Raw genomic sequence first — 25,461 nt, 5'->3', positions numbered from 1 at the left:
TTTTCAGAGTTGTTGTTTTTTAAATGGAAGTCAAGGTTGGCAGGTGGTTGAATTGATCTTTGGATACCAAATTCTCTGCTTGTGTGACTGCAGGATCCTCAGAGCCACACTGATGGCTTCACTGCCTTTTGAAGTCATAAAACCCACTTCTAAAGGCTTCTTACAGCAAATTTGGTACTAAACAGCATAGCTGCCTGTGTGGATTCTCACGCAGAGTCTCATGTTCAGTCATGGTAAAGGGAAGGAGTTACCAATCTTTCAAGGGAGGTAGACCTAAGCAACAAAGCTGCATAGGAGCCAAGGATACAAGCCATATCCAGCATGTGGAAGAATCCAGTTGACAGAAGGATCCAGAAAGTGAGACCCATATGTTGAATTCTAGACAGCTGTACAGAAGCAATTTGGTACAACTCAGTGGTAGAGCAGACACTGCAAGAATGAGGCCCCAGACTTAACTGCTGGCATCTCCTGTTAAGGACCTCAGATACAGTTGCTGCCAAATTATTTATTTAATCAGTTTAGATGCCACTTACCATATCTACAAAATATCTCTAAGTGGTTTTAAAAAGCAAAAATTAAAATACATAATAAGAAATACAAAAGCTCATCAATTAAATTCCACATAAAATACAATAAAGGACCAGGTTTGGGGGTTTGCTTAAACAGCTTACCAGGGGCAGAATACTGATACTGAATAACCTCCCCCACCCCCCGAAAACAAGAACAACATTCTTGTTAAAAATAGCCACATTGTGAATTGTGCTATCTTGGGGCCATCTCCAATATGGTGCCGCCCACTGAAAGAACTTTCTACAGAACAATTTCAATACTTCCCTACATTCCACCCTCGAAATTAAGCTTTCCCCCTCAAAATTAAGCTTTGATAGACATTTACTTCTGCTAGAAAAATGCTGCCTGCAGTGGTATCAGAAGCAGCATTGGCAAGGACAGAGTTGAAGAACAAGAGTTATTCCCTAGAGAGCCCTTTCCGTCGGTGGCACCAGCTTTTAAGTCCTCCAGTTTTGCTTTGAGTTTTGATTCTTTCCCTTTGCTCTCATTTAAAAGAGTTGTGCACTAGCACATCAACTGCTACATACCCACACTAGCATAGTCCCAAATGCTCCATTGCCCTGATGGATAAACATTCCATTGGTTATCAAAGTTCTTCCCCACACCCCAGTAGTACTGTTGGTTTTAAATGGTGCCATTTAATTATGGAGGGAGGGAGAAGGGGCTGCAGAAGAGAAGTTGGGACCAATAACAGATAACTATGGCTTTCTTCACATGGAGCTTTTATCCTGCGATTGAGCTTGCTCCTTCACAGAAGTTTGAGGGCTCTTTACATGACGCCGTGACCCTCCAGGGTGTCTGCTGCACTAAATGCCCTTTGTTCTGTTTTTAAATAGATCGCAGATAATGAGCTATCAAATTACCCTGTTGTGTTCCGCTTGAGTTCCCTCCGTGAAAAGAGGAAAAGCGGCAAGAAGAGGAGCGAGATCAATGAAAGATAATGGAAGACTCAGATATGGGCAGAAGGAGGGGGGAAAGGAAGTGGGTGAAAAAGGGAGTCGTGATCCCACATTTAAAATGGAAGCAAAAATCCCCATTTTAAATACAGGATTTTAGGTTGATGTAGAGATGCCCTATATCTGCAACACGTGGTGCTCATAGCACGATATCCAGAGCACCACAAAGAGAGCTTATTCACGGTTGTAATGGCGTTTCACAGATATGTGTTCTAGCACTATGAGACACTATGCTGATTTTTTTTTCAAGGCTGACAGAAATGACTGGAACTATCACCCAAGTTAAAAAAAAACACAAAACTTCGATGATTGTGTATGTTTTAATTGTTCATATCTGCACAGTTGCACATGAAGAAAACTACCATTCTGAAGGAGGAAAAATGCTTTGTGTTAAATGATGGTTGCATGTTGTGTCAAACCAGTATGAGGGTAGTGTGGGGTTGGGGGAGAGAGATGGGGCTCCAAAGCATGGCTCAGTCTGGTCTTGCCTCTTTGCCAGCCACTCAGAGACAAAGGAGTTTCAGACAAAGGCATTCCTATAAGGGCTGGGCAGCTGTGAAGCTGCCAGAGAGGGAAATTCAAACTGACCAGTCAATAGCCTGGAAGGATCTGATCATGTGTCCTACAGGTGATTCCTGCAGGTACCTAGTCAACGTAAGGCTGAGTCATGGGGGGAAGTGAAGAGTCAAGAGTCAGCCTGGAATGTGTTGAAATGCAGATTGTGGTGTCTATAGCTACCTGCCCATGTTCTTTGCTCAGAGACATCTCACAGGAGGGAATGGCGGATTCCTCACACATGTATTGCTGTAAGTACAATCTTAGAGAACTCAGGGGAGGGGGAATTCGTTGTACCTTGCAGCAGATGCTGAGAAAATTCAGAAGCAGCAAGAAAAGATTCTTGCTGCTTCTCAGTGTTTCCAAAGCCCAGTGCAAAGTGAGAGATGCTGGCCCCTTTCCCCCAGCCCCTCCCCAAGTTGCATTCCATGCATCCTCCCCAAACCTGGTGTGTTCCCCGATATGGTGGGCTATAACTCCCATGTTGGCTGGAGATGAGAGGAGTTGCAGTCCAAGCCATCTGGAGGGCACTGGGTTGGGGGAGGCTGTTTGCATGTGTCAGAGTAGTTGGGGGTGGGAGGGGAGGAGTTGGTGCCAGCCACAAATTAAAGGCTGGCTACCATGGCCAGTCAAAATGTGCAAGCTTCTTACAAAATCAATGCAAATTGCTTTTTAGATCCAAAGAATCCTAAATATTCCAAGACTGGATGTGCCCTTTCTTGCAATTGGGGCATCTGCTTGTAATCAAGCAATGTTGTCCTGCTCCCCTTGGCAACAACACACTCTTCAACTAAAAACAATAACAACAACATGCTGTCAAAGACAGAAAGGGATGGGGATGATTGGTACTCTCCTGTTCAGTATGCAAATAGTGACCATGGTTCAGGAAAGCACTTAAAATACATGCATTTTCCACGCCAGGGGCAAGATGGAATAGTTCTTCAAGAAGCATACCAGTGAACTCTGAACAGACCGAAAAGCAATGGGAAGCAATTATTTCAAAATATGTAACATAGGCTTGCTCCTGTCATACCTTTAAATATATGTTTATTTCCTGTCAGAGAAGCCAAAACAGATAATACTGCCTCTTTGTAAGAACTCAGCTTCACCAGTTTCTCTCTCTCTCTCTCTCTCTCTCTCTCTCTCTCTCTCTCATATGTTCACTGCTCTCTGGATTTCTCTGCACTTGTTAGCAATGGTCACTCACTCGCAGGTGGGTGGAAAAATCCTCTTTTCTTAATCACTTCAAAAGTTGTTGGTATGGTGCCATTTTCCCTTCCCCCAAGTACATACTTAATGCTCACGGACAGAATGTAGTATGGCAGGAATAGGTGTCTGTCGTTAAGGGTGAAGGGATGATATCCCAAGGGTTATAATTAGAAGGGATGATAAGCCATTTCAAAGAGTGATTTATTTTTTAAAATGGAGTCTAGAATTCCATGACCAACACACACACACGTACACGTACCACACTGCACCACACACCAGGGCTAAGTAACCTTTTTGGGCTGCAGGCACATTTGGCAATTTGAGAAATGGTCCTGGGCACCACCACAAAATGGCTGCCATGGGAAATGTAACAAAGGAGAAGTAACCTGCCCAAAAGACTGACTACAAGGCAGAGGTAGGGCCTAAGCCCCCAACACACTAAACAACTTCTTTGAAACCACAGTTTTCAGCACTAACAGCAACCTATTTCACAGTGGTCCCAGTGGCTGGTAGGAAAATGTGTGGTGGTGTTTTTTTTTGAAGTGGAAGGGGCAGGGCACCTTGGCGGGCACCAAGAAAGGTGTCTAGGGATGCCTTGGTGCCTGTGGTCACCACACTGCTTATCTCTGCCACATTCCATAGTCCTAGTCTGATCCTTTGGCCTAACTATACTGGGTCTTCCTGCCCTTGCATTAGGCAGAGAGTTGGGGAGAGTGCACCAGGACATTTAGCTTCAAAGAGCTGTATGAAAGGGCTTGTGGAATGAAAAGATGGACTGACATAGCAAATCTCTGCTTCTCTTGCATCCTCACAAGGCAATCTATCATTTCCCAAAGGGAAGAGCACACAGCAGCAGCAGCAAGGGAACAGAGTGTGCTATACTTTACTCCAGGGATGGTCGGGGTGATGGGTGTTAGGCTACAACACCCATCACCACTGACCATTAGCCATGCTGGTTGGGGTTGATGGAAGTTGTAGTCCAAAAATCTGGAGGGCACCAGGTTGCCTGCCCCTGCTTTACTGCCATGCGATCACTCCAGCAGCGCTTGTGCCACTGCGGGGGCTTCTGGGGTGATCTACCATTGCTGAATAGGAGGAATGCCTAGTTCTCCATGGCCTCTCCAGTCAGCCCATGGGCCTCAGTGGGTGCCTGACCATGCTGACTGATCCAAATAGTTTAATACCCAAGTAACACCTTTATGCACCACCAGCACAAGCCCTTAATGGAACAGCGTTACCAGTACTTAGGGGGCTGGGAATGCAGAACATTTTAATGGATGCAGAATGGTGTTTCCTGAGAATCTCAGATTTAGGTAGTTTCTAAAGAGCAACTTTCTAGAGCTCATGATTGAGAAAAACACCTTGAAAGTACGTGGGGAATGCCTGCTGAAAATGCAGACACCAGAGGTATTGCTGAATAAGATTTCCAGTTGGTAGGATTATTTTTTTTTTCCTACTTGTATGGAGGGGCAGACTAAATTATGCAAAATAAGAGATCATAGAATCATAGAATAGTAGGGTTGGAAGGGGCCTACAAGGCCATCGAGTCCAACCCCCTGCTCAATGCAGGAATCCAAGTCAGAGCATCCCCGACAAATGGCTGTCCAGCCTCGTCTTAAAGGCCTCCAGTGTGGGAGAGCCCACCACCTCCCCAGGTAATTGGTTCCATTGCCGTATTGCTCTGACACTCAGGAAGTTTTTCCTGATGTTCAGCCGGAATCTGGCTTCCTGTAACTTGAGCCCATTATTCCGTGTCCTGCACTCTGGGATGATCAAGAAGAGATCCTGGCCTTCTTCTCTGTGACAACCTTTCAAGTACTTGAAGAGTGTTATCATATCTCCCCTCAGTCTTCTCTTCTCAAGGCTAAACATGCCCAGTTCTTTCAGTCTCTCTTCATAGGGCTTTGTTTCCAGTCCCCTGATCATCTTTGTTGCCCTCCTTTGAACCCTCTCCAGCTTGTCTGCATCCTTCTTAAAGTGTGGTGCCCAGAACTGGACACAGTACTCCAGATGAGGCCTAACCAGTGCTGAGTAGAGGGGAACTAGTACTTCCCGGGATTTGGAAGCGATGCTTCTATGAATGCAGCCCAAAATAGCATTTGCCTTTTTTGCAGCCACATCACATTGTTGGCTCATATTCAGCTTGTGATCGACGACAATTCCAAGATCCTTCTCGCTCGTAGTGTGGATGAGCCACGTATCCCCCATCTTGTAACTGTGCATTTGGTTTCTTTTTCCTAGGTGCAGAACTTGGCATTTGTCCCTATTAAATGCCATTCTGTTGTTTTCTGCCCAGCACTCCAGTCTATCCAGATCACTTTGAATTTTGTTTCTGTCTTCCAAAGTATTAGCTATCCCTCCCAATTTTGTGTCATCTGCAAATTTGATCAGCATTCCCTGCACCTCCTCCTCCAAGTCATTAATAAAAATGTTGAAGAGCACTGGGCCCAGGACTGAGCCCTGCGGTACCCCACTCGTTACCTCTCCCCAGCTTGAGAAGGTCCCATTGATAAGCACTCTTTGAGTCCGATTCTGTAGCCAACTGTGGATCCACATGATCGTTGTTTCATCTAGCCCACTTCGAGCAAGTTTGCTCATCAGGATATCATGGGGCACTTTGTCGAAAGCTTTGCTGAAGTCGAGGTATATGATGTCTACAGCATTCCCACGGTCTACAAGGGAGGTGACTTGATCAAAAAATGAGATCAGATTTGTCTGGCAGGACTTGTTTTTGACAAATCCATGTTGGCTTCGAGTAATCACGGCATTGTTGTCAAGGTGCTTCCAGATGGATTGCTTTATGATCTGCTCCAGAATTTTCCCAGGGATTGATGTCAGACTGACTGGTCTGTAGTTCCCAGGTTCCTCCTTTTTACCCTTTTTGAAGATAGGGACAACGTTAGCCCTCCTCCAGTCATCTGGCACTTCCCCGGTCCTCCATGATTTCTCAAAGAGAATAGACAGCGGTTCTGAGAGTTCTTCTGCCAGTTCCTTTATTACTCTAGGATGCAGTTCATCTGGCCCTGGAGATTTGAACTCATTCAAAGTAATGAGGTGTTCCTTGACCATATGCCTGTCGATCTCAAGCTGCAATCCTGCCCCTTCAGCCTGTACTTCGCCTTTGCCAGGGGGGTCATAGACCCTCTTTTGGGAGAAGACTGAGCCAAAGTAGGAATTGAGCACCTCTGCCTTTTCTTTGTCATCTGTTATCATTTTGCCATCCTTATTTAATAGCTGAACAACCATTTCTTTCCTCTGCCTTTTACTATGCACGTAGCTGAAGAAAGCCTTTTTGTTGTTTTTAGCATCCCTCGCTAACCTCACCTCGTTCTCCGCTTTAGCCTTCCTGACGCCATCCCTGCAATTCTGTGCTACCTGCCTGTACTCTTCCTTTGTTACTTGGCCTTCTTTCCACTTCCTATATGTGTCCTTTTTTGTTTTCAGGTCATCCCTAAGCTTTTTGTGAAGCCACATTGGCTTCTTCTGTTGTCTTCCACCTTTTCTTCTTGTTGGAATTGTTTGTGATTGTGCCTTGAGAATTTCCTTTTTTAAAAGTTCCTTTTTTAAAAGTTTTAAAAGTTTTAAAAAGTTTTTAAAAGATATTGTGCAAGACTGTATAATTCATACAAGTTGCAGAATTCAGATTTTCTCGGGGCAGAAAATGAATTTTCTCTGAACTGAATGTCAGTTTTTGGCACATAGCCCTGCTTATAAGTAGACAGGAGTGAGGAAAAGGTTGTGCTAGCACCTATTCAACTTTCCCTTCTTTGTTCTTCCCACGCAGATTCAACAACCAGGCATTCCGACCTCAAATGGATAGCACTGTGAGTATTTTTCAAAAGACATGTTATTTTCTTTGTGTTCAAAATGCTGAAGGATTTTTGGTACACGATAACCTAACTGTGCTGTAATAGAAGCATAATTAATATCTTCAATAGAACGAACAAAAGAAAAGAACCATTTTAAACACAATTTCTAAAAGCAAAAAGGAAGGATTGAACTGAACAGGGCTACAAACAGAATGAATGGCCAATGTAACACAACCTACATATGCACACACCGTCTAGCATTAGCCATGCCTGTAAGGACTGGGTTCCTATGGACAATTATCTGTGCATTTTAGAATCATTCATTGACCCTATTGGCTGCAGCTGAGAAAATCATTTGTGGTTGTGTATGTGGGTAGCCATAAATGTTCATCTGATTTGAACAAGAATGGGAAGTCAAGTATCACTTGTTCAACAATGGCTTCCACAAGGAGAATGCTTAATGAAACGGAGAGTCATGGCTAATTTGCATGTAATTAATAAGATCTGTGTAGAATTTTCATGAAAGTGGCAGAAGCTACACCTGGTGGCTATGTAGCAGGAATCCCTCTAGATAAATAAGGGCCAACCCCCAACATCATGTCACATTCTGGCATGACCAAGAGAGATCACCTACAGCAAGGTGGTTTCAGGAGATTATTGATCTGCCCCACGGCCCTTGTGTTACTGTCAGCCTCCTACCGTCCGTATGTCTCTCTTCCATGTTTCATGCTGTTCAACATCTCCATGAACTGCTAATGACACCCAGTGCTTCTTTTCCTTTTCAAGTAATCCAGGTGAGGCCGTGAATGTGTGCTAATTAGACGTCTGGAATTTGTAACACTGGATGAGGACCAATAAATTAAAGCTTAATCCAGACAAGACAGAGGTACTGCTGGTGGATGCTTCATTTGTCCTAAAAGATGGCATTCAACCTTGTTCTAGCTATAGCTGCATCCTCCTAATGGATCATGTTCTCAGTTTGGGGGTGCTCTTAGATCTGGCATTTGCATGCCCATGTGACAACTATAGCATGAAGTGACTTTAACTAGCTTCGGCTAGTGCACTAACTACAAGCCCTCCTGGACAAAGACAGTCTGGAAATGCTGATCTATGTTACCGGTAAGATGTTGCCCTACTGGTAACATCCCAGTTAGACTTCTGGGACAATTTATTCCTGAGACTGCCTTTGAGGATTTCCCAGAAACAGCATTGGCTCAAAATACAGCTGCTGTCTTGCTGATCTAGCCATCTCATCCTCTGCTGTCCCCTTCTCCTTTTGCCTTCAGTCTTTCCCAGCATCAGGGTCTTTTCCAGAGAGTTTTCTCTTTGCATTAGGTGGCCAAAATATTTGAGCTTCAGCTTCAGTATCTGTCCTTCCAATGAGCACTCAGGGCTGATTTCCTTTAGGATGGACTGATTTGACCTCCTTGCAGTCCAGGGGACTTGTAAGAGTCTTCTCCAGCACCACAGTTCGAAAGCATCCGTTCTTCAGCACTCAGCCTTCCTTATAGTCCAGCTCTCACAGCGATACATTACTACTGGGAAAACCATAGCTTTGATTAGATGGACCTTTGTCGGCAAGGTGATGTCTCTGCTTCTTACTATGCTGTCTAGGTTTGCCATAGCTTTCCTCCCAAGGAGCAAGCGTCTTTTAATTTCATGGCTACAGTCACCGTCTGCGGTGATCTTGGAGCCCAAGAAAGTAAAATCTGTCACTGCTTCCATTTCTTCCCCTTCTGTATGCCAGGAAGTGATAGGGCCAGATGCCATGATCTTAGTTTTCTTAATGTTGAGTTTCAAACCAGCTTTTGCACTCTCCTCTTTCACCCTCAGCAAGAGGCTCTTTAGATCCTCTTCGCTTTCTGCCATTAGGGTGGTATCGTCTGCATATCGGAGGTTGTTGATAATTCTCCCAGCAATCTTAATTCCGACCTCTGATTCATCCAATCCGGCATTTCCCATGATGTACTCTGCATATAAGTTAAATAAGCAGGGTGACAATATGCAGCCTTGTCGTACTCCTTTCCCAATTTTGAACCACTCAGTTGTTCCATGTCTGGTTCTTACTGTTGCTTCTTGACCCTCGTACAGGTTTCTCAGGAGACAGGTAAGGTGGTCTGGTACTCCCATCTCTTTAAGAATTTGCCACAGTTTGTTGTGATCCACACAATCAAAGGCTTTAGCGTAGTCAATGAAGCAGAAATAGACATTTTTCTGGAATTCTCTTGCTTTCTCCATGATGCAGCGAATGTTGGCGATTTGATCTCTAGTTCCTCTGCCTCTTCGAAACCCAGCTTGTACTTCCGGTAGTTCTCGGATCGCATACTGCTGAAGCCTAGCTTGTAGGATTTTGAGCATCACCTTGCTGGCATGTGAAATGAGCGCAATTGTGTGGTAATTTGAACACTCTTTGGCGTTGCCCTTCTTTGGAATTGGAATGTAAACTGACCTTTTCCAGTCTTGCGGCCATTGTTGAGTGTTCCAAATTTGTTGGCATATTGAATGCAGCACTTTAACAGCATCATCTTTGAGGATTTTAAATAGCTCGGCTGGAATACTGTCATCTCCGCTAGCTTTATTGTTACTAATGCTTCCTAAGGCCCACTTGACTTCACTCTCGAGGGTGTCCGGCTCAAGTTCAGTAAGCGCACTATCATGGCTATCAGGGACATTAAGATCTTTCCTGTATAGTTCTTCTGTGTATTCTTTCCACCTCTTCTTAATCTCATCTGCTTCTGTTAGGTCCCTGCCTTCTTTGTCCTTTATCATGCCCGTCTTTGCACAAAACGTTCCCTTGAGATCTCCGATTTTCTTGAAGAGATCTCTAGTCTTTCCCATTCTGTTGTTTTCCTCGATTTCTTTGCATTGTTCATTTAAGAAGGCCTTCTTGTCTCTCCTTGCTATTCTCTGGAACTCTGCATTCAGTTGGATATATCTTCCCCTTTCTCCCTTGCTTTTCGCTTCCCTTCTTTCCTCAGCTACTTGTAAAGCCTCATCAGACATCCACTTGGCTTTCTTGCATTTCTTTTTCTTTGGGATGGATTGAGTTGCTGCCCCCTGAACAATGTTACGGACCTCCATCCATAGTTCCTCAGGCACTCTATTAGCTTTTGTCCTGCTTCATTTTGTACACCAAGGCCATGCCTGTCTGTTATCCTGGTGATTTCTTGACTTCCTACTTTAGCATTCCAATCCCCTATGATGAAGAGGATATCTTTTTTTGGTGTTAGTTCTAGAAGGTGTTGTAGGTCTTCATAGAATCGATCAACCTCAGCTTCTTCGGCATCAGTGGTTGGGGCATAGACTTGAATTACTGTGATGTTGAATGGTTTGCCTTGGATTCGTACTGAGATCATTCTATCGTTTTTGAGATTGTACCCCAGTACTGCTTTTCCCACCCTTTTGTTGACTATGAGTGCTACTCCATTTCTTTTAAGGGATTCTTGCCCACAATAGTAGATATGATGGTCACCTGAATTAAATTCGCCCATGTCTGTGGAACATAGCTTACCAGTTGTTAAACAACAGCATTGGCTCCTGATCCATTTCTGAGCACCATTAAAAGGGCTGGTACATACCTTTGAAGCCCTATGTGCAGGGGTGGGCAACTTGTAGCCCTCCTGATGCTTTGGCCTACAACTCCAATCAGCCCTAGCCAGCATAGCCAATAGTAAGGGATGATGGGAGTTGCAGGCCAAAACATTGGGAGGGCCACAAGTTACCCACCCCTGCCCTATGTGACTTGGGACCCAGGTACTTCAAATATGGTCTTCTCCTACTTGAACCTGCCTGAACATTAAGATAATCTACTATAGCTTTTCACTAAGTGGTCCTACTTTTGGAGGCAAAGAGAGGGCTGCCCAGGGAAAGCACCTTTTCACTGGTGTGCCCCGTCCACAGACAGCTCTCTCCAGGAATGTTTTTCTGGAACCGTCTTATATCTTTTCTATGCCAGGTTAAGTCTTTTTTTAAAAAAAAATTACCCAGGGATTTGTAACTTCTTGTGCCATGGTGTTTGTGTTCTGCTGTTTTTACTGCATTTATATTTTTATGCTTTTTTGTATATATTTAATTACTTTCAAACATCGTTGTAAGCTACCCTACAGGTATTTACTCAAACATGGGGTATTAATTTTTATATATATATAAATTCATTCCTATAAGAATTAAATGAAATTAAAGAGGTGGACATGGGACAAGAAGTACTTGCCACACTCAATTCTAGCTGGTCACCACCTTCTTGTGGGGCTGCTGGAATACCTCTTCTGCGCCAGGTGGGAGGAAATAATTTGTTACCACCTCCAGGGGAGGTAGGGCTGTAGAACAGGGCTGTAGCAGCGGTCCAGAACTTCAGGCCTGGGGTCCCAATCTGGCCCTTGAGTGGTTCCCCAGAAGGCCCCACTCCTTTCTCCCAACCACCAATCGTCTGGTAGGTTCCAGGCTTTTGTGCAGTTCCCCCTGCCCCCATTCTAAAAGGTTAAAATGCCTCTCCTAAGTGTTAGTTACTGACAGTAAGAGCTTCAGGCAAAAATATCCTCATCGATTTGGGTCTTGGCCCCGCCCCCTTTGCCTTCAGAATGCAGCCCTCAAGAGCTTCTTTGAAATGGAACGTGGCCTTCGGGCTGAAAGAGGTTCTCCACTCCTGGCCTGGAGGCTCTCTTTGCGCAAATAAGAGAGTGGGTTTGGGAAAAGATTTGAACTCTCCCGCTCTCCTCGTCTTGTCCAGCTTGATGAGCATCTTGCTAGGGGGAAGTCAGTTCTCAAGATTTCTGTGACACTTTAGCAATGCATGCCAGCATCGCAAACCAACTTGAGGAAAAATGGAAGAGAGGCTAAATCTGCCCTTCAACCCACCCGACTGTGGGATCACCCAGGGCAGGGAGTCTGTTCTGCATGAACCTCACTGGTGATCTAGTTTTGTCATTTCATACCATCCTGTAGTCTGGTTTGGAGGCACCACCTTTTAAAGGTAAGAACAGATATCCCTGGAATGCCATGACAACAGATATATACATCTGTGTGTGCGCGTGGGTGTACGCTTGTGTATGCCTTTGCCTAAAGTGATGGATTTAAATGTTCTGTGGTAACTTCTCTGCATATTCATCACAGTTATTTTTCTCTCACACAGAAAGAACTGTTTGTGCAAGGTTTCATTTCACCCACTGCCATTAATATGGCCTGAGCAGTGTAGGCTAACATTTAGCACAGAGCTTTCCAAACTTTTCATGTTGGTGACACACCTTTTAGACATGCATCATTTCGCGACACAGTAATTCACTTTTACCAGCAAACTGGTAATAAACTAATTAAACTAACCCATTATAAGAGATACAGACACATACAGAAATTGTAATAATGAAATGTATGGGGACACAACATATCTAATGAAAACCTTTCATTTATATTTTTAAAAATATATGATTTGTAAGATAATAACATACATTGTTGTCATTTATAAGTAACAGTAAGTAAATTTGTGCAAGAATTAAAAAAAAGTTGAATAACACCAATAAGTACTTACCATTTTAATGGGATGTATGAGGTTGATGGGATGAACACAGCTTTTCAATATTTGGTGGAATATTAGACGCATTTCGTCATCAAGCATTTTTAAGCTTCCACGTTTCAGTGCCTTTAAGTTTGCCATCATTGAAAAGGATACTTCACAAATGTATGTAGTAGAAAACTGCAGAAGAATTTTTAAAGCTTTTTTAACTATGTTTGGATGCATTTTTGAAATGCAAATCCAAAAGCTGTCTAAGTCACTAGGTTTTAGCATTAACTAAATATGAAAATAACAGGACTGTTTTTAGCGCTTATCTTTTTCTGTTTTTTCTTATGAAAATAACAGCACCTGCGCTCCACTCCCAAAGTGATAAAGTGAGATAAAGATAGGAATCAGGACCAGGAGAAAATGTGAAAAATAATCAAAATTAACTAAAGTATTTACAATACATATTAGGACACATAGGTCCAGGTAGGAGCTCAGCGGCAAAAACACATGAAGATAGAGAAGCAAAAGTCCAACAAAAATGGTGTAAATATATATGTCTCAGTACAAGGCTATATTGCTGCAAATATTTGCAATGCCTATGTCCAGACTCCAGTTCCAGCACTCTCTGGTGGTACACTGCTGGTCGGTGCTCAATCCACGATTACAGCAGAGTAAAAAATAAAAATAAATGGCAGAAATCAAATTATAAGTGCCACATGGTGGGTGGCTTGCTGTTTGCCACATTGGGTTTGGGAGGGTGGTCTCCCTTCAGCCAGCAGCAGGTGGGTTGACTGGGTGACAGCCTGCAGCTGTGCTCGCCCGGGTGATTGGGAGCACGCTAATTCCGAGGCTTCTGACCTCCACTGAGCTCTGTTCTGATTGGCCAAGATGGCGGACGGCCCACTCGGTGCTGTCCCAGTCCAGAACCTCCAAGGGACTCCTCCAGTCAGCACAGCCGAGAGTTGGGGGTGGTGTAACTCACAACTAATTGCTCCGTTAAAGGAGTCTCCAATGAGAATTCTGAATTCTCCACACTCCTCGTGCAGCCAGCGTTACCACAGTCCTCGCCATCCCACTCCAGCACCGCCAATCACGTGTGTCCTACGTCAAGATGCCACATGATCCTAAAGCAGCTAATGTTAAAGCAGATAAGCCTTAGCTGCTAAGGCTAAGCTGCTTTAACATTAGCTGCTTTAGGAAGTTCTGGGGCAGGGGCCAAGGGAAGCAAATGCGAGTAAGGGTGCGGTGCCCTTCCGCACAATTTTCTGCATTTTGCGCAACACACCTACACACTGCTGCTGACACACTAATGTGTCGCAGCACATATTTTGGAAAACTCTGATTTAGCACGTGTTCAACAAAACAATTAAACAAAAGTGCTTCACGAACATTAACCACTGCTTTCACATGTTTCCTTTGATCTTTCTATCCATGGTGGAGACATTTCTCTTGAATTGCAGAACTATAACCCTGAAGCAGGACTGAAATTATCTATGTTTATCCTATTGTTACAGCCATACTATTATGTTACACACACAAAAAATCTCTATCTTTATTTTAGTAAAGCCTGGCACCTGATGGTGAATAATAGGGCCCCAATTAATAGAACAGAATAATAGAATAAGCTCCTGGAATGTGTCTCATCCCCCGCTCCTGCACCTAGGCAGGTGATTGCAATGAACTATTTGTGAAGTTTCCATTTTAGTCCGTATAGTCCGGAAACGGAGTACTTGATGGGCTCCTTGCTCCCATACAAACCTGTCGGACTATTAAGCAGTTCAAGTGAGGCCCTGATGTTTCAGAGGTCAGGTGGGTAGCTATCAGGGACAAGACAATTTCTCTGGTGGCACCCCAGTTATGCAGCCACCACACTGGAGTTACTATTTGCCCTGTGGAGCCAAGCATACAGGTGGTGCTGCATTTGTCATTTTTAAAAAGAAACTGTGGAAAATCTGATCACAGATATCCCACCGCCTTGTGTAGTCATGCCCTAAGACCCAGAATAGGTCTTGTAGCTATTTTGCGAAGTCAGCATTCTATAGCTTCTGCACAAAAATGGCTGTTTTTCAGTAGTAACTAGAAACAGAACTTTGGCCCAGAAATTGGTGAAGAGACAGGCAGGATTTCTAAGACGAGATATGATTCCTCCATTGAGCATCGTTTCTCAGATGTGGCCCCCAGAGATGTTGGATGCATGCAGCATCTAAGGCATGGATGCAAAAGTGAAACCAGACAGGAAGAAAAAGACGTGAGAAGCAGTAGAAGTGAAGGAAGGCAGCCACTGCGGGAATAACACGATGGGGAAAACTTTGATGGTGGGGCCCACACTTGACTTTCACTCTGGCTCTTGTTTTCTGCCAAGTTTGGGGCAGGAAGTAAGCATGCCCCTCTATAGATTTCCATGATTGGAGGCCCTTCCCCTTTGTCCCATCTTCAGTCTGGAGAACCTACAATATTTGCAGCCATCATACATGTTCTACAGCCACGCAAGCAGCTACAACTAAGGCTAGTCTGGAAACCAGTGGCAGAGACCCCTTAACCGTTGGGCCAGTGTTAGTTCATTGGGCTTGGTTTCTTTGCCTTGCCTTGCCATCTGCAGGTACTGCAGATCAGATAGTGTATGAGCCAAACAGATGCAACATGGGAGATCTTACAGAAACACATTTGCTCAGTGGATTGATTTAAATCAAGGTGGTTTTAAATAATGCCTTGATTTAAAATCAGCAAGAAAAAAGGCTAAGTTAAATCATTGATTTAAAATCTAGTTTCCTACGGATAATACTTCAGATATTTCCTAAACGATGGCACAAATTTGACCACTTGGGCTGAAATCCTATAACGTTTTACCTGGAAGTAAGCATCACTGAGCTCCATGGGGTAGACTTGTTTCTGAGTAGACATGCACAGGATTGTGCTGTAAAACATGTTAATTTACTGCTACATGTTAAGCCCTGTCCTCCGCACTTGGAAGAGGAGCACGGAGCAGCTGAAAAGGGGCGGGGCTGGGGGCGTTCCGGGGCAGGGAGAGAGGATCTGCCTGTATGACACATCCTATGTGTTGTACAGCAGCTTCCTCTCCTGCTTGCCCCCTCTTCCCCCGCGGCTAGACAGCCGAAAATGGCTGTCTAGCAGAAAAGGCTGGGCAGGAGAGGTGTGGAGGGAACGATCCCCCCCATGCTTCTCCTCTGCCTTGCTTTGGATAGGCGGTCGCCTCCGAGTCTGGAGGTGGCCGCCTATCTAGATAGGATTGCACCCTTAATTATTCTTTAAGAGAAACTTCGTATTTACATTTCTCTTTTTAAAAATTAAAGTCTGATTTACTTTTTAAGAAATCTGATTGTCTAATTTTGCTTTGTAAAAAAAAAAACAAATCATTCTTTTTATTCACGCTAGATACTTGTTCTCCCTTGTACCAGATCTGGTGCCATCTATGCCTAGTGTATACTTACAGTACCATACTTTCCCCCTTTTTCTTTTAGTAGAACCATTGTTTGGTAGGTGAATATTCTTATACATTAGACAGCCTTACCTTGAATGTACACATATGCCTACCAGAGCTGTGGCAAACTTATCTTCATGGCATACAGGATAAGCAAATAAAGTGTCTGAAAATAGAGGCAATTCAGCATAACCCGACTTACGTTGACATAGCTGATGTCACCTGTGCTAATTTTAATCAAATCAGTCTAATTACAGAGCTCCTATGATACTTGATAGGCCCCGCAGTCCAGCTCCACTTTTGATATGAAAATCTCTGCACTCCAGTTATTTCACCATGAATTCAGAATGGTGTCACGTTGAGTTCCAATGCTACAAGCAACCTTCAAAACACTGTGTGGGTTCTAAAAACGTTGCGGGTGCAGTTTAGAAATGTTAATCTGAATAGTCTTTCATTTATTTGGTGGGAGATTCGGGAGAGACAAAAGGAAGCACTTCTTTACACACACACACACACACACACACACAGCACATAATTAAGCTGTGGAACTTGCTACCACAAGATGCAGCAATGGCCACCAACTTAGATGGCTTTCAAAGGGGATTAGACAAATTCATGGAGGATAAAGCTAGCAATGGGAGTGTGTCATGATGGCTATGTATTCATAGGCATACTGAAGGTAATACCAGTTGCTGTGGAACACTAGGAGAAAGATGCTATTGTGCTCATGTCCTGCTTGTGGGCTTCCCATAGGCATCTGGTTCGCCACTGTGTGAACAGAAAACTGGACCAGATAGATCTTTGATTTGATCCAGCAAGGTGCTTATGTTAACTGCATGCAAATGTACATTTTATGTTATGTTCTTAAAATATATGTATGACATCCATGCATCTAGGAAGCTGCACAGTCTTATTATCCAAGGATTCTTTGGCAAGAGCAGAAGAGATCTGAATGTTTTCACCATATTACAGATCTGTTTGATTAGTACAATCATCCTCAGAGGCCCTACTCAGAGCTCCCCCACCCTGCTCACTGCCTTTGGTTAGAAGGCAGGTGATGACCCAAAATACAACCTTATTGGTGGTGGCACCTCAATTGTGAATGCTCTCCCCAGAGAGGCTTGCTAGGTGCAGAGTTTGATGCCTTTTCACCACTATGCAAATATGCTTATATTTGCCCAAGCCTTTTACATCTTTGGATATTTTTTAAAAAACCAATATTTATTTGTTCTATGCCAGGGATAGGGCATGTGGCCTTCCAGATGTTTGGGACAACAATTCCCATCATCCCTCACCATTGGCTATGCTGGCCAGGGATAATGGGAGGGCCACATGTTCCCCACCCCTGGTCAATGCCAAGGTCCTACTACTAGCTTCAGAGCCTGATGATGTCAGACAACCCAATATGGTTCCGGCCCAGCCTATCTCAAGGAGCACCTCTAGCAACACCAGACAGGCCGCTCAACAAGATCAGCCTTGGATGGCCTTCTCTCTGTCCCATCAGCCGGGACAGCTAGGCTGGTGAGGATGAGGGAGAGGGTTTTCTCTGTGGTTGCCCCTACTCTGTGGAACTCCCTCCCTAAGGAACTCCGCCATGCCCCCTCTTTAATGAGCTTCCGCCATGTGTTGAAAACTTGGTTGTTCAGGCAGGCATTTGGGGTGGGCTAGGGAAATTTTAGAAAATGATGTTTTAATGTGTAATTTTATTGTTTTTAAACTGTTTGTATTATTGTACATCGCCCAGAGTGGCCGGGTGACTGGCCAGATGGGCGAGGAAGTAAGTAAATAAGTAAGTAAGTAAATGGTTTCTTTTATTGCCTTTTTAAAAGGTTACAGCTGTTTATATTTGAGCCTCTGCGCAGGGCGAAACTGGTGGTTTTAGTACAAAAGTGCTCAAGAATGTAATGATAGAAGGTATCCATATTCATGTAGTTCATATTTGTCCATTCAGTTTCCTTTGTGTTACTGATTGTGCATTATGCCTAGCCAGACTAGATGCATGTCTCTTCACATCCAGAACCCTGCAGCTTTGGAAAACGATCTGGTAATAGGCTGGATTTATGTACCCCTTTAGCTTTCCAGGTCATGTCTTCACAGGGCTATTTTTGGGTCTCGTGTATACTCATTTTCTGTGCACCTGATCCCTAAAAGCCCAGGTATCAGCAATGCCACTCACTTGCTCAACAGGGGCTCAACTCGCCATGTCCCCTGGTGAGAGACCAGCAGCAGCCTATGGCAAGATCTAGTGCAGCCATTCAAATGAGAACAGAAACAGCAGGCATTTCTTCAACTACTACAGTCCTTCTCTAGGCCTCTAGAGAAATGAGGCATGACCCTGCCTCTCCCTCCAGACCTCTGAACTTAGCAGAGGGCTTGAGGGAGAGAGAGAGTCTTCTTTCACTTGCAGGAAGCTTTGTTTGGTGACAGACAGAAACACTGGGAGAAATAGCTGGGCCATTCCACCCCCATTAAGGCTACTCCGTCAGCTATTCCAAAGGGCTGTACTGAGGGAGATGAGCAGGGGAAATGGGGCCATTCCACTAGCCCTGCTGAAAGAGTTGTTTTCCTCTTCCCTCCCCATTCCCTTTTCCTTGTGTATCATGTCTTTTTAGATTGTAAGCCTGTGGGCAGGGACTGTCTTGTTTTACTAATTATATGTAAGCCGCTCTAGGTGCCTTTTTGGAAGGAGCAGGATAAAAATACTTTAAATAAATAAATAAATAAATAAAGCAAGCTTTGTGCAAGACCCTGTCTCTCCCCCCAGCCCTCTGCACTTGCTAAAAGGAAAGGCAGAAGTGTTTTTGGCCTTGCCGAAATGTTTGTCATTGCAGAAACGCTTGGCAAAGGACAGAAAGATCAGGCATTTCTCGTCCTCCCTACCCTTCTCTGCAAGTCTGAAAAGTCTTCGCCTCTCTGCCAGCCCTTTAGCAAGCCACAGAAAGCTTGGGAGAGGGGTGGGGATTTTTCTTGCACTGAAATTTGTTTGCACAAGAAAAGGTACAGGAGTCATTTCTCCCACTATTTCCTATCTCATCCACCCTCCATCCATGTAGACAAGACTCCACCAGCACTTCCAAACTTGGGTGAGTGTGCCTGCCAGAGGGCTTGGAAAAAGAGGTCTTTCTGTTCCTGCGGTAGTTTGGGGAAGGTAAAAAACAACGACAGGGAGACTCCTGCTTGTTCTTATCTTCTCCATATTGCAGCATAAAAGAAGGAAACCCTGGCTTCTTCTAAAAGCTAGAGTGTTGGACTGGGAGCCGGGAGATACGGGTTCTAGTCCCCACTCAGCCATGGAAGCTCACTGGGTGACTTTGGGCCAGTCACAGACTCTCAGCCCAACCTACCTCACAGGGCTGTTGTTGTGAGCATAAAATGGAGAGGAGGAGGATTATGTATGCCCCCTTGGGTTTCTTAAAGAGGAAAAATGGTGGGATATAAATGTAACGTAATAAATGTAATAATAAATAAATAAACAAGGTGGGGGTGGGGTAGATACAGCAAGGATCGCAGTCTGGCTGATAGTTATAGACCTCTGCATAAGACATCCATTTTCAACTGCCTGAGGATGCAGGGAATTACAGGTTACCTCCAGGAAGCATTTCACATGTGGCAGATGTCATGGCCCCCAAACCTAGGGTCCTACAGTGCTCCGAGGAAGACTTGCATGACAACAAGGTTCAGGCTACTTTCCCCAGGGAAGAACCTTTGTGATCTTCTCCTGTGCCCCCCCCCCACATCATGCTTGGATTCAGAGGATGAATCTCCAGCAGTCCCCCCACCCCATCTCTCCATCCTCACAGAAGCCAAAGGATACAAAACCAGGCCAGTCTTCTATAAAGAACATAGAGGCTGGATGCAAAAACAGGGTTGCTTTGATAAGGCTTCAAATGGATTCAACTCTCTGCTGAGGTAATATCTCCCTATTATGTGGAATGAGGGTAAAGCTGCAGAAGGTCCAAGCTCAGGGTTGCTATTCAGGTTCTGATCCAGTTTGCCTGAACTGGAGCAGTCTGTGATACAGTTCCCTGAACGTGGCCATTACTTGACATGACTCTACTTACCGTGACATTACCATTCTCACCAAGACTGTAATGAGCTTCCCCCCAAAAAAAGTCTGGCCCTGCTCCCTGTGAATCCGAGGCCTTTGCAAAACAGGAGAACAGAAGAGGCTGCTATTGGTACAGGATGATACCCTGTGCCACACAGTACCTTCTGTTCTTAAGATTCTTACATAAAAGAAGAGTATGGGAAGAATGCCTGTGGGTAGTGAGATACATTTTAATCCTGTGTAAGCACCACCGAAATTAGTACATGTTATATACATAGGCAGCTGCCTTATACCAGGCTGGATCTAGCCCAGTATTGTCTGTGCTGACCATTAGCGGCCCTTCTGGGTCTTGGTAGAACAAGAACAGTAGAGTATCCCATACATTCGGTGTAATCTAGACCAGACAATAGAGTCCGATACATTTCTAGTCTCATCTAAACATCTCTAAGCTTGATGCAACTTTCCTTCTCATTCTTCACTTCTCTCCTCAAACATCACACTCTCAATAATCCTTTGGTTAAATGCCATTGTCCTTGACTTATCCCAACTAAAACGAACCCTAGTTTCATGTAACAGCAATTGCTCCCATTCCCTCCCTTGTTGCTTCCGTCCCTTCCTTTGTTATCTCTTATGCTGTAAAAATTTAGATTTGGAAGCTTATCGGGCTTGTCTTTCTGCTTGTGTTACTTTGTGAAGCACCAAATATACTGATGGTGCTTCATAAATGGGGGCTGAATTCACATATGCCTCTATATCACTTGACATCTCATGACTTGACTTGTCACAGGATGATGAGAAGTAAAATTAAAGTTCTGCCTGTGGCATTTGATTTGTGAATGGCTGTTTAACACAATGAGGAATAGGCATGTGTAGAATCATGCTAAGGACCAATTTGCACATGCATGTATACATCGCTAAACGTCTTATCACTCCATGACTTATCAGCAGATAGACTTTCAGTTGATCATGTGAATTACCTCCACTGAAAAGCATCATTTGAAGCAACGTAAAAGCTCTGCATACAATGGACATTTCCTATATATAGGTTATTACTTTATGTTGCTGTCACCGAGTGATGAACATGACTGTGTGAATTCTCCCTAAATCACTGCATTGCCTGGAAAGAAAAATGCTACCGATAGAAGAGAGTCTGACCTGTAAAGTGGGTGCACAGTCTTTATTGGATCCCTTGTTATCATCATCCATTATAAATACTTAAAGTGCAATGTGCATAAAGAGACAAAGCAAAATAGACATTTGGAGTAATGTTCTCATTAGAATTAACCAAATTAATATTATCTCTCAAAATATCAGTTTCTTACTTCCAGGTACAATAAAAGCCAAGACAGGACTCCACCACTAAAGAATTCTGATAAGTTAGCTACTTTTGAGTGTTCAGTAAGAAAGATGAACTACTGCAGTTTAACCAAATACAGGATATTACAATTGTTACAATTATGAGGTGCCTGCAGTTTAGCAGCGATAGGACAATGCTGACAATTTGCTATTGTTCTAGGTTAAAGATAATTGACCTTTTTGTGTACTTAGGTTTTAGACTGTGGGTTATAATTGAAAAAACTTTTTGATTTTGACCTCAAATAATGAAGAATATAACTAGTGACCATGTATCAAAATTTTGTCCTAGAGCATTCATTTATTCAAAAGGTGCTTAAAAGCAAAAGTGGTTTTGCGCATCTTAAGTACTTCTTACCTTTTGAGACAATACCCATAGCATACCCATATGCACATTTTGTGATATATTTTCAGTATGCCAGTTAAACAGAATACTGTATTGAAACATTCAGTTTGTGTGTGTGTGTGTGTGTGTGTGTGTGTTTTAAAAGACAATGTTTTGCTTGTTCAAGTCACAGAAGGTGCAAGGGGACTAAACACAACAGAATGCTCTATCTATCTATCTATCTATCTCCTATAAAGAAATTTTCCAAGAGGCTTAATACACTATATTTTACAATTAATAGATGTGAAGAAGCAGTGAATTGCTCTATTTTAAAATCAGCCTGTGGCACTATATCAGAAAAATAACTGTTTGCATGGTATACAAAGATGGAGTTTCTTCTAATGTTACAATCATTTGTTACTTCTTAAAAACAGTTTCCCTCCTCTCAAGAGCTGCTAATCTAAATTTTACAGTATCAGTCTTGTACAGATACTTGTCTTAGTGACACCACAATCCGTCCCATTCCACTCTTCTTTCTCCTAGCATTTTAAAATATTTTTACAGAGAAAACACCAAAACACAACAACCCATACGTATCTCTGTAATAGATATCTGGTGGCATAGGGTGTGTTAAGATGCACGTATCTCCAATTTCACCCTGAAAAAAAAGCATTTAATATTATTGGGCTAGTAATACTTACTAATGTATATGGTCACGTACACACTACAATTTTATGTATACTTCATCTACACATGTTACAAATAATAAAAATGTTCACTGTATTAAGGAATATCTTCAGCAGCTAATGAGTTAAAGATGATAAACGATATTAACAAAGGAAAGAGGATCTTTCCTTTGTTTCCTATAGAACATAGATTTCCAGCAATAGCTGTGTCATACAGGCATAACATAAAATTCCCATATTTAGCTATTCTTCTGCTCTGTAAAAAAAATCTACACACTTGGGGAGAATACCGAGAAGTGGTAGCATCACTACTTACAGAATTTTAGCACTCTCATCTTTTATACATTTCTCCTTAAATCTTAGGCTTTATGATATATATCACTCTGTACTCTGTTCTGCTGATGCTTAAAACATAAATATCCCCATATCACAAAGGCACATGAAATTGTATCCAAACTGTCTATAAAGCAGATGTTGCTATAAAATACAACCATAATAAAAAAGGCATTTAAAAAGTTTTAAGTTCTGACATTGGGTCAAGGCTTCAGCAGTCTTGGAGCATTCTTTTCCTAACCTGGTCTATACATTCAGAGTAAGACAAAATACTATTTTATTTTTTGTATCAAATAAGACTATGATTGTGAAATAATAATCATTAGTTATTTGAGGCCCAGTTCTTCCCTATCCTAAAGGGCATTAAGTTGGACTTTTGTAAATGTTATCATTCCATCAGAAACAATAGAATAATTCTAGGGGTAAAGTATTAGTCATGGCAAATGAAGAGCTAACTTCAGCATTCCTATTTTAAAAAATAATCTACCGACCTGAATAAGACTGTTTTATAAAACTCTTTTCAATACCTGATCATCAGTATAAATTACACATTCGTCATCTCCCAAAATGCCACAGCATTTAAATCCTGCTTTGGAACTTATCAATGAACTGTAGCACTGACTTCACCCACTGTGGTAAAGGCAAATCATTTACATTATTGTACTCTCTGTAGTTTTGTTACCCCAACAGACAAACCTAATTTTTAAACCTTCGGTATTCTCGCAAGTCCTGCCCAGTACAGCAAAGGTTCCCAACAAAAATGATGCTTGATCATTATGAATTGGCTTAATTTAGCTGTCAATGAAATTTATAATGATATGGAGTCTCTCAACCATTTTTAAAACATGTGGTTATTTTATTGGTGAATTTATATATCTGTCAATTGTTCATCTTCGTGACAGTCCTGCCTATGCACTTTTTAGAAGTCTGAACTGTGTTTTGTGCATCGTGCTCAGATTTTTCTTCAGAAACATCACTGTATTTCCATCTCTCTGTTACACCCCTTGACTTAAACTATTGGCACATTATGGATATGAATGGCAAATCTAGCAAATGTGTACTATCAGACAAATCAGATACAGGTTGAAGAGGTCGGAACTCTCCCATGCATAACAAAAATGTAGAAGCCTGTAAATTAAACATGTAAAACAATTTCAAAAATAAAGGAAATTTCGAGTTCATAGAGAAATAGAATACATTTATTGCTGATGACACAAGATCATTTTTACCAGGACACTTATTACATGGGGAGAGTTTATACCTACAGATACTTAAGGGGAAAGGAGGTATATGGATAAAATGAATGAAGAGCTGCAGCAGTTCCTTACTGAACAGCATGCTTATGGTTCCAATTAGCCATATTTTGTAGACAAGATAATGCAAATATATTTATATATGGTTAATTCCTGGATCACCTTAGAAAGAAAGGAAACCAGGCTATGCCCTATTATTCTCACTACCCGATAGCCAACATACATCCCAGAATGAAATGTAAGCATAGTTTGCTTTAAGACAAAAGGAATAAATGAAATGCCTCTCAGTATAAACCTCTCTTTATACTGTGGTATTCTTTGCAACAAAAAGAGTAACGTTTTGTAGCCTGTATAGTAATGAAAAATTGCTCTGCTCCTTAGAAAGAAGTTATGCTATTGCCCTGCACAGCCTTGAACTTCCAGTTACTACTATTTTGTTGCTGCAGGGGAATGAATGAGTCATGGAGACAGTAACCGTGTTTTAAAACATGTCTCTTGACAATCTATCCGGAAATGCATTCCACTGCATTATACTGCGAGCACATAAAACAATGCTGCAACCCAGCTGTGTCCAAGTATAGACATTTACATCTGCCGTTTGCCTTGCATTAAGTCTAACCTCCCCCCTCCATCATGCAAATAACACTGCCATTGTCTATTAGAAATTAGTGCTCAGCACAAAAGCTTTTGTTTAGCTCTGCTAATGATGTGAAATCCCAGGAAGTGCAAATTGGACTTTGAAGAAGGCACAAGGAAACATGTTTGGGGAACTTTTTTTAAAAAGCAACCTTCCACCATTCCCTACCTTAAGCAGTTAAAAGAAAATCATATCTTGCCATGTCTCCCTGTCTGTTGAGAACAGCTGCCATGAAAAGAGAGAGTTGATTCAAACTGAAATGAAGGATCATATTTTTTTAAAAAAAGGAAGACAAGGCAATTTCCATTTTCAGGCGGCGTGGGTCCACCGATGTAGTGCAATACAGGCTCCTTCACAAGGGGCATTATCTCCCATCCCCGGCAAAAATGCGTGCACCGCATGACAGTATTCCAAGTCAGGAGGAGGAGGAGGAAGGCACTTACCTTTCTGCGATGGTAACAAAAGAGGAGCCGCTCTGTCGCTTCCCTGGCAAGTGCCTCTGCGAAGAAAATGCAAAGAGTAGAGTCAGCTTGGGAGCTGCACACAGAGGCACTAGTAGCTATGCCCATGCCCCTTTTCCAGGCACCAGGCTCAGTGCCTGCACACCACCATCACGCCTTCTCTCTCTCCACCCCCCCACCTCTGCATCACAGCAGGCTACTGTAGCCAGGAGACAGAGGTGCTTAAATTAGAAAACCACTGCCAGAGGAAATAAACAGGAACCACAGCGACCCCCACGACCCGAGCAGCCATCAAATCCGGGAAGAGACAGTGCACATCTGTTTCACGAGGCC

The 25,461-nt window shown here is 43.0% G+C and overlaps 1 long non-coding RNA gene across 3 annotated transcripts in view; it reads right to left on the bottom strand.

The window, feature by feature from the left end:
* LOC146344797 (uncharacterized) overlaps positions 1-25,461 on the bottom strand; it is a 124,116-nt gene that overhangs the window by 66,343 nt on the left and 32,312 nt on the right. Inside the window, exons 2-3 of one of the 3 annotated variants that reach the window (XR_014792318.1) lie at positions 25,111-25,166; positions 21,245-22,416 (exon numbers count right to left, since the gene is read on the bottom strand). This is a non-coding gene — a long non-coding RNA (uncharacterized LOC146344797). Of the gene's footprint in view, positions 1-21,244; positions 22,417-25,083; positions 25,167-25,461 lie in introns of those variants that run through there. The other 2 variants (XR_014792316.1, XR_014792317.1) reach the window with 2 other exon arrangements.

Source organism: Heloderma suspectum, chromosome 5, assembly GCF_057233095.1.
Source record: "Heloderma suspectum isolate Gila_16-S chromosome 5, 16-S_ref, whole genome shotgun sequence".
Lineage (NCBI taxonomy): Eukaryota > Metazoa > Chordata > Lepidosauria > Squamata > Helodermatidae > Heloderma > Heloderma suspectum.
The sequence above is the reverse complement of the archived record's forward strand: the minus strand, read 5'-3'. Positions and strand labels throughout refer to the sequence as shown.